This window comes from Bactrocera latifrons, unplaced genomic scaffold, assembly GCF_001853355.1.
Source record: "Bactrocera latifrons isolate USDA-ARS-PBARC rearing strain unplaced genomic scaffold, ASM185335v1 scaffold_184, whole genome shotgun sequence".
NCBI lineage: Eukaryota > Metazoa > Arthropoda > Insecta > Diptera > Tephritidae > Bactrocera > Bactrocera latifrons.
Window position 1 is genome coordinate 638,154 of NW_017535341.1, and position 9,591 is coordinate 647,744.

Below are 9,591 nucleotides of genomic sequence, written 5' to 3' on the forward strand. Positions count from 1 at the left end.
TAAGGACTGCCGCGTGAAACTTGTAGATAAGGCATTGCAAAACCAATAAGGCCACACTCTTTCAAATGTTTGTTAGTACCAAAGTAATGATTGATGTTTAAGTTCAGAATTAGGATTGAATCAAGGAAGTAGGGTTAGTGGTACAATTACATTTGTAGAAACCCCGGCATGAATCCAATTAGTTTAAAACAAGAAAAAACGTGTTTTTTTGCAAATAAAAAAAAACATTTCCGACAAAAACTTGATTTTTATCAATCAGTTTGTGTGAAAGGTTTATGCTAGGTATAGTAGGCCGATCTGAACAACTTCTTCTAGATATTGCCGCAGCTATATGCTACAGTGGTCTGATATCGCCGGTTCAGGCGAGAAATGGACATGTGTAATTGTAATGTGTAAGATTCAACTATGTATATTAGTGCGCTTATAAGTGGGACTCAAGTTATCCATTTATGAATGAAAAACACTGTAAGTAGAGACTACCGTTTGATTGTTCACTAACGAATGCCCCTTACTCGATTAAACTGTCGGTGACAGCTCGGGATCTCCTGACATTTTGTCCTGCAAGGACAATTCGTCGTCTTCATCGTCGCCATCTAACTCAGGGCTCAATGTACACCATGCTTTTATATGATCTATACCACAAGTGTTACAATAATGTCTTTGTGTATGCTTTGAATCTGGTAGATCTTCAATGATGAATCTATCGTAGTTAAGTACCTTCGTAACGACAATATGGACCTTTGAATACTGGATCCAGCTTATGTGACTCACCTGTCGCATTATGAACATGATCGATGACCACTAAGTCCCCGATATCGTATGTCYGTGGTGACTGATGTCGTTTGTCGTAACGGTTTTCTCGTTTAATATCGACATCTACGTTACCTCTATCATTATCGTGTAATGCTTGTCTCATCCTGTTATAAGTTACGTCTCTGGGATTAAAATGAAACACGAGTTCGTTTGGTGTAAATTTGGTGACYTCATTACGTTGAGAATTTATACACCATTGAATATTTAAAAGGTCATTGTCCCATGTTCTGGACGTCTTACTCGTACATTTTAAAGCATTGAGAACAGTCCTATTTACTCGGTCCACCTGCTCGTTGGCCCTCGGTGTTCGTACAGCAATTTTATTGTGTTGAATACCATGCTTATCGATGAACTCTTGAAATTGTTTAGAAGTGAATGCTGTACCTCGATCAGACGTTATTCTACGTGGTTGCCCAAAGATTGCCATCATGTCTTCAAGTGTTTTCAAGACTGGTCCCGTTTTGGTATTACGAACAGCTTTTAATATTACATACTTGCTAAAACCACATACAATTACAAATATGTATGAAAACCCTGACTTGCTGCGTTGAAATGGTCCCACATGGTCAATACAAATATGCCTAAATGGGATCGGCAAAATATCACTTACGTGCATTTGGCTTTCAACTTTTCCTCCTTTAACTTTATTTAAACAACATTCATCGCATGCTTGTATATATGACTTTACATACCGTCTCATTCTAGGAAACCAAAAATGTTTACTTAATCGTTGTAGTGTTTTCTCTACTGAAAAATGCCCTGCGTCGTCGTGACATGATTTAACGACACGCCATCTTACTGCTTTTGGTACCGCTAGCCTTAACTGATCTCCTACCTTACGGAATAATCGGTTGTTGCACATCGCATAATCAATTTTCATTTGTTTAATCGTAGCTTCATCTATAGTTATTCTCCCGTTAATTATGTTGCTAATTTGCTGTAAACTCTCATCCTGGAGTTGCACTGAATAAGCCCAATCGTTAACCTCTGGTTTGCTATTAAGCTGCAATACTTTCTCTGCTACAGTGTTTAAACTAGTCGTGGTCTCAACTGGCGCTCGACTAAGAGTGTCGACATGTTGCATTTTCGAACCCGATCGATGTTTACATTCAAAGTCAAASTCCTGAAGTCGTAGCCACCATCTGGCAATGCGTGGTCTAAGTGGTGTAGTAGCTTTAGACGTTGTCACCGCGTTACAATCCGTTTGTACAATAAATGGAGAACCCAATAAATATACACGTAGTCGTTCAAGCGTCTCGACAATGGCTTAAACTTCTAGTTCATGTGAAGGATAATTTGCTTCGGCTGCGTTACATCGTCTGCTGTAGTAGTGAACTGGCTTCCAATCGTCACCTTCTAATTGAAGCGTAACCCCTGATAACCCTATGGAACTGGCATCAGTATGCACTTCATGACTTTTCGTTGAATCGAATAAAACTAGTACCGGTTGACTCGAAAGCGCTCGTTTCAATTTTTCTAACGCCATTGCATGTTCATCTGTCCATTTAAATATCTGTCCCTTCTTTAATAAAGTTGTCAGTGACTTTGCTGTGTACCCGTAGTCTGGAATGAATTTCCTGAAGAATCCTGTCAAGCCAAGGAATCGTCTCACATCACTAGCTTTAGTCGGCTTTGGAAAAACTTCAATAGATTGCGTTTTCTCTTGGCCCGGACTTATACCGTCTTGGCTAACAACATGCCCTAAAAACTTCGCCCTTCTCGCCATGAACGCACATTTGCTTGGCTTTAATGTAAGCCCCGCTTTAGGTACTGCATCCAAAAACTCAGCTAGTACCTCTACCCCTTCGCTAACCGTTTTGGTTGCAATAATTACTTCATCAACGTAGCTTATAATCTTGTTTCTATTTCTTAAACCTCGTATAAGTTGAATTATCATTTCTTGGAAAACCATTGGAGCATTACGTAATCCAAATGGCATTACATTGAATTCAAACAGTCCCTCCAGAGTTATAAATGCTGTTAACTTTTTACTATCCTCATGCAATGGAATCTGGTAGTATGCCGCCGTCATATCAAGGGTCGTGAAAAATGTATTACCTCCAAGCTTTGATAATTGCTCCTCTACAATTGGCATTGGAAACTGCTTCTTTATTGTAACTGCGTTTAATGCTCGGAAATCGACACACATTCTGTCATCTCCATTCGCCTTCTTTACAATTACAACTGGAGCTGCATAAGGTGATGAGCTTTGACGTATGATCTAATGTTTTAACAATTCGTCAGTAATCGTTGCCAATACTGGTCTTTGTATAAAACGTACTTGATATTGCCTACCTACAACTGGCTTCTCGGTGTTCACCTTAATTTCCATACGTGTAGTCACATCGTCCAAGCTTTACCATATCTTCTGCAAAACAATCATCGAAACTTTGCAATAACTTACATACATCATCTAGTTCGTCAACATTTAATGTTTTGTCAATATTGTAATTTTCCGCGGTTTTCCTCTGTACTTGCATGCTGCCCGATTGAATAACTAAAGTACAATATTTCTGGCATAAAACATCTCGTCCAATAAACACATCGTATGGCATAAATKCATCAGGTACTACTTGCAACTTCGTATTTATTTTGCAGCCATCTATTTGTAATTCGACATCGATATCCGCTGTGCTACAAACTGTTACACCTCCAAAACCTTCAAGTTTCTTAATGCAAGCCTTTTTCAAAACATTGGCTGGAACTTTCGACTCCGTTATGAGTGACGTGTCACTACCCGTATCAATAAAAGCTAAGTATTGCTGACCRTTTAATTCCACGTTTGACATTTGCGGTGGATATACATTCCCACTTAAAACTTTAGGAATTGTTGGCTTGTCGGAACGACAGAATTTTGCGTCGTGACCCACCTTGTTGCATTTACTGCACCTAACTTTGCGTTGGGGCTTGGTACATTTTGCCGCGATATGCCCAAATTCATTACAATTGTAACATTTAATAAAATTCTTGCCCGTGTTCGTATTTTGCGCAGAATAATCTTTGAAATTCTACATTCTTTAGTGATGATAGTAAATTTGACAAGCCCTCAAATGACCGCAACAAATCATTGCACGTTGGTAAACTCATTGCCATAAGAGTTCGGGTTAAATTACTATCGTTTAACCCTCCAATAATGTACGCATTTATTGACGCTTCGTCAATCTTACCTCGTCTWCCAATATTCAACATTGCAAAATAATATTGCATTAACGTCTCATTTACACGTCGTTTGCGCTTCAACATTTCCGTCTGCACCTCTGCTGCGCTCATTGTAAATGGGAAATCATGTTGGAATGCTTCTACGAAAACAGGCCAACCCTGGAATACATTTTGTGCGTCAAGCCATTCTTTGGCGACACGTTTTAGCTTAGACTGAGCTGCTAACAATACTTTTTGCTCACACCAACTATAGTTGTAGTTGCCTTATCTTCTCTATAAATTGCTCCGCAGGTAACGTTCCTCTCAATGGGTCAAAATCAGGTAACAATCCAATGATTTCGTGAACTGTACTTCGCTTCCACTCACGTTGTGTCGTGGTTCCCAATGGTGATAACCCTATCGTCGTCGCTGTATTATTAATTCCATGTTGTTGTTGAGTCGTACACATTGCCGCCTGAACTGCCACAAGATCACTCACAGACTTAGCAAGGCCCGAAATCATATCTCGCATATCGTCAATTTGCTTCTGAAGAGCAGACACTTTACTGCTTTCTTCAATTTCTTCAGCATCAACTTCTTCCGAACCGTACATTTCTATCAATTGCAAAACTTTCGCCGCTTTATTACCCATAACCGTCGCGCCTTGGTTTTGCAACAATTTGTTGAGTTGATCAACCCTAAGCGCATTTAATTTGATAATTTTTCCCTTATTTTTTTAACAGTTTTACTTTATTTTCAAAAATGTTGATATTTAATTGCCTCCGTTACGAATTGCCATCGCTTCCGTGCTGTTTGAACCTTATTCGACTTCCAAAAATTTATTAATTATGCTGCTGACAATTCTGTCTACAGTTTTTTTCCCAAAATTCTGAAACGTTGTTCCAATTGAAAAAAAAAAAAATAGTTGCCTTTGTTTTTTTCCCAAAGCTTACTTCGACTACTTGTATTCGTTTTTCCCCCCTTTATTTGTTGGGACTTTTTCAGTTGCCCTGGACAACTCTCTGCTGCCTCTCTTTGCGATATTCTCTTAAAACATAAAGAATCGTTTGCACTGAATTACCTTCACTCTTTGCCCGTTTAGAATTTACGTTTCTCGTTGGCATTGAAATGTTTTGCAGTACTCGTTGAATTTGATAATTTCTCACTGTCGTTACAAATAATTTCTTCCTCTCTTCTTTGTTTGTTCGCTAGTTACACCGGCGCTCTCATCGCTTGCAAAATTATTTCCCAAAACGTATTCTTTTCCACAAATTCGTATAATTCTAGGATTTTAAACCCGGTACCGTTCGATTAGAAGCTTATGCTTCCCTTGTTCAAATATTGTCAGTTCTCAACTATGGGCCGAAATTTTATCTTTGTCTAGCAATTCGAAATGGACTCTACAAACTGTTTTTTGCACATCGAGCCAATAAAATCAAAAAATCAACACTAATTTCATATTTACATCCGACGCGTGTAAAGCAGCTTTCCTTTCGCGCAGTGACCTGTGTCTTTCGCGGACCATGATTAGGCATGGCAAAAAATTTTTTTAATCGATTAAATAATCAAATGATTAATTGCAAGATATAAATAAATAATTACAATTAATTGCAATTAATTCGATTAATCGATTAATTACAATGTTTTCAAATAATACTTAATTGCATAAAAACCAATTATATTACAATTAATTGCAATTAATGTAAAAAAATCGATTAATCGATTAATTACAATGTTTGAATTAAGTAGCACAATGACATTAAATTTTTCTAAATATGTACAGCAATCTGAAAGTAAAAGAATTTAATCTTGCTTGAAAGACGATGTTTTGCAACTTTGCGTAAAAATAAAACCAATAAAATATAGGAGACTATATTCTTATTTCAGACATTCAAAATATGTTGGTATATACACTAAACGGAAATAAAATTAAAATATCGTATCAGAAATTCATTTGTCTTAGCATAAATGAAAGTATATTCATTGAAGTCAAGAAAAATTATTCTCTGTTCAACCAAGTTTAAAGAAAAAGCAATTTCGATAAACGTTTTGTTGTCAAACGATTGCGTTTTTCAGTCGCAGTTGCACCCGCTTTTGAGAAAAACCGCTCAGCTGGTACTGAGGTACAAAGGAGATGACAATACTGTTTTGAAAGTCCGTACAGTTTTGGATAAACGATTTTCATTTCTTCACAAGCATCAATAGTGTTTCGACTTAGTTCTAATACCTGACAATTGAAATAAAAGCTCAATTCATCTTGTGGAGATGTAAAATCGTTGTCCTTCCTGCTTCTTTTGTGCACTGGAGTTTTGTGAGGAGCCCAGAGGTCAAACTAATTTTCTACCGATTCCACTAACGACTCGCTGACCGTTTCCATAGTATCATCTGCAACTATTATTTCAGAACGGAAAAACTTTATAACTGGGGACAACGCAATCCTAGATTGCAGAGTCTAATTTGTACATTTGTGTACATAGTATAGTTATATATCTATATAAATTTAAAATGTAATACCGATTGCTCCAACTTACCACCAATTTGCAGGCTACAGTTGCATGCTTTAATTTTAAATGCTGCAACATATTTGATGTGTTTGTTATGGCTTATTTTATTGAAAAATTTCCACACTACGTTTTTAACTGGCGCCATTGCTCTTCAAACAACTGAACGTAAAGTGCGTTTGACTTAACTGTAAATGCAGTGTTACCAGACATCCATTTGTTGATATTAAACTACGTTGTCGAAAAGAAGAAACACCTGGCACGCGGTTGTTAACTCGGCTATAATCGCGTAAGCTGTGACTAAGCCAATTAAGAAGAAAAAGAAGAAACTACGTTGACATATTAGAATTTAATTATGTTTACACCGTTTACAGTCATTAATGATTGATGCGACCAATTTCGACCCTTGTACGCTAACTTAGATGAACATAAAATGTATTAAATTTCAAAATACTGTTTGCGAATATTTTGCAATTACTCCAGTAATTAGAAAAGGTGTTTCGATGCAATTAACTCCTAAATTGAATGAAAATAATCGATTAATTTAATCAAATGATTAATCTTTGCCATCCCTAACCATGATTCGGATGACTAATCTGAATTTGGTTGAACCCTGTACTGTAGATATTCCGAGGTATACGTAAATGTGACACTGCAAAAATTGTTTGTTTACTCATATTAGGTCTGCCTTTGTATTTGAAATCCTAGCAGTTCTCGGATTACACTCTCCTCTCGTCATTTCTTAGTTGGTGTGATAAGAATGATTTAAATGAGAAATTTATGGAATTTTTACTTCACTCATTCAGCGGGAAAAGACTACAAAGAGATGACGATAATCCAAACCAGGTTCAATGAACGAAATGGCATACATATGAGATAGAGAAATTAATATTATTATTTGTATCTAATATAAATTTTAAGATTCGCAACTTCCTTTTAATAAGTCTTTCGCCGAAGCGAAACTAACAAAAAGCAAATATTACTTCTTAAATATTCCTATCGTTATTTAGTTACAAATTAAGCGCATTTCCAAACTTTATTGTTTATCTAACTTATAAATTATTAGACGCAGCCACGATTGAAGCTGCAGCTGCCATTTCGCACACCTTACCCTAATGAGCAAGTCAAGGAATGAAAGTATCGAAGCGTGATGCTCAGCGTAAACATGTGTGCGTGTTTGCGTGCTAGCACTGAGACTTGCCAGAAATTTTTAATTAAGTTGCTGGTAAAACTCTTCATAATTTCTTACATTATTACTTTTTGTACGCTTTGGATGAAATCCAAATCGGAAAAGCTTTATCCACTGCGCGAGAGCGGATAGGAATTAGGAACGTGGGGATTGGATGAATACAGCGAAAATGAAAGTAGAAAGTAGTTATAAAAAGATGCAGTTTCTTTTGTTTTATTTTTGATGTGATATATGGCCGATGAGGTGGAGAAAGGGGCAACAGGTCATAATAATCTTGCGAATTTAAGAGGCTGTGCCTACAAGTTGTACCAAAAACGTATGACGGTGCGCCATTAATGGAAATTTTAATTTATCACAATTCTCGGAATAAGGTTTAGATATTAGGATAACAAGTCAAGAACCGAAATTGGAAATTTATACTTTATTATTACGTACCTTACATTATTACAAAAGTCCAAAGATGGGGTTTATCTCATCAAGAAGCACCGACAGTTTATATGTTTTACTATGTTTAGATTTATGTTAAGATTTAAGAACATTGAACTTTCTAGAGTAAATAAAAAATCCAAGAACCAAAATTTTTACTGTCAATTTGACTTTGTCGAATCCATTTGGCTGTCATTCGACGCTGATAGTTTTTATCGTGCAAAGTGAGTTTCTTGGAAAAACATATCAGCTCTTAACGGAGGACATACAACTTCTGCCTTGGGGTTTCGCAGTCACTTACAGTGGAATGTAAATATTATGGAAAGAGTGATCACCTTTTGGCTGAGAACAATGCACTTTCAATTATCTGTGAAATAAAAGCTTATAATTTTAAATTAAACATGAAAGCGCCTAACAGGATTTGCTAAATTTAATACTAGGATACCAGCATCAAATGCCTGCATACTCTTCAACTACCTGTAACCATTTAATCCACCATATATACTATTATTTTAGACCTTTAAGGCTCCAAATTGCCTACATTTATGTTCCCTTGGCTTTTTTTAGCTTTTTTTTCTGACCTTCCACATAAATAATTCTCATTGTTCTAAACAATTCGATCAACCCTCTCGCAACTCCGGTCCATTTGCATACCTTCCAAACTTCGCTTCAAAGTTATTGCAATGCAAAAGACAGGATAAACATTACAGTCTTACCTCGTACACCAGCGACCATTGTGCCGCAATTAGGTACAGCTGTGGACGTAAATATGTGGCGCCTAGTTAAAACTTTATAAGCCTTGTTAGTTCCGACTTTGCTATTAAGTTTTACGTGCACCAACCAAAGCAGCTCGGACGCCATTATGACCGCATCCAATCACACACAAAACTACGGCGCCGTGCAGGCTAACTTACATTTTCTTAAAGTACACTTAATTCGTTTAAATTTTGCTGTGCTTTCTACTTCTTAGCCACACCTTCGCCTGCGAATTAAAGCTCTCAAAGCACGTACTCCTTTAGCTGAGCTCGAATGGATCAATATTTGTAGAGTAGGCCAATAGGCTTATAAAATAAATTTATATTGAACTCATTGAAGAGCCAAAGAAATCAACAGAGCAGAAATAAACAAAATGGTAAATATCTTATAATAGAATATAAAGCTGGCGTATTGTAGAGATGTTCAGTAGCCGAAGAGTTGAGAAATGTTTGCAAAGGTCTATGGACACTACAAATGCAATGCCTGAAGACCTAAGTTACAAGAGCGAGTAGATATTTAATTTTCTTCTGCAGAGTTCGTGAAAGGGCGGTTAAATTGATGGCACGATAGCAGTGCACTAAAGCTTGGATAGTCTAAAAAGCAAAGAACAGCTATGGCCTTAAGTTTGAATAGTCTCAAAACGAGGAGTGACCAATCTGGTTCATAATTTTCCAAGAAGGTGTCAGAATATTACTTTGGTCGAAAAATAAAAAAATTCAAACTCGTTACCACAAATTAATTACAGCCGCTTTCCTTCCTCCTTATACC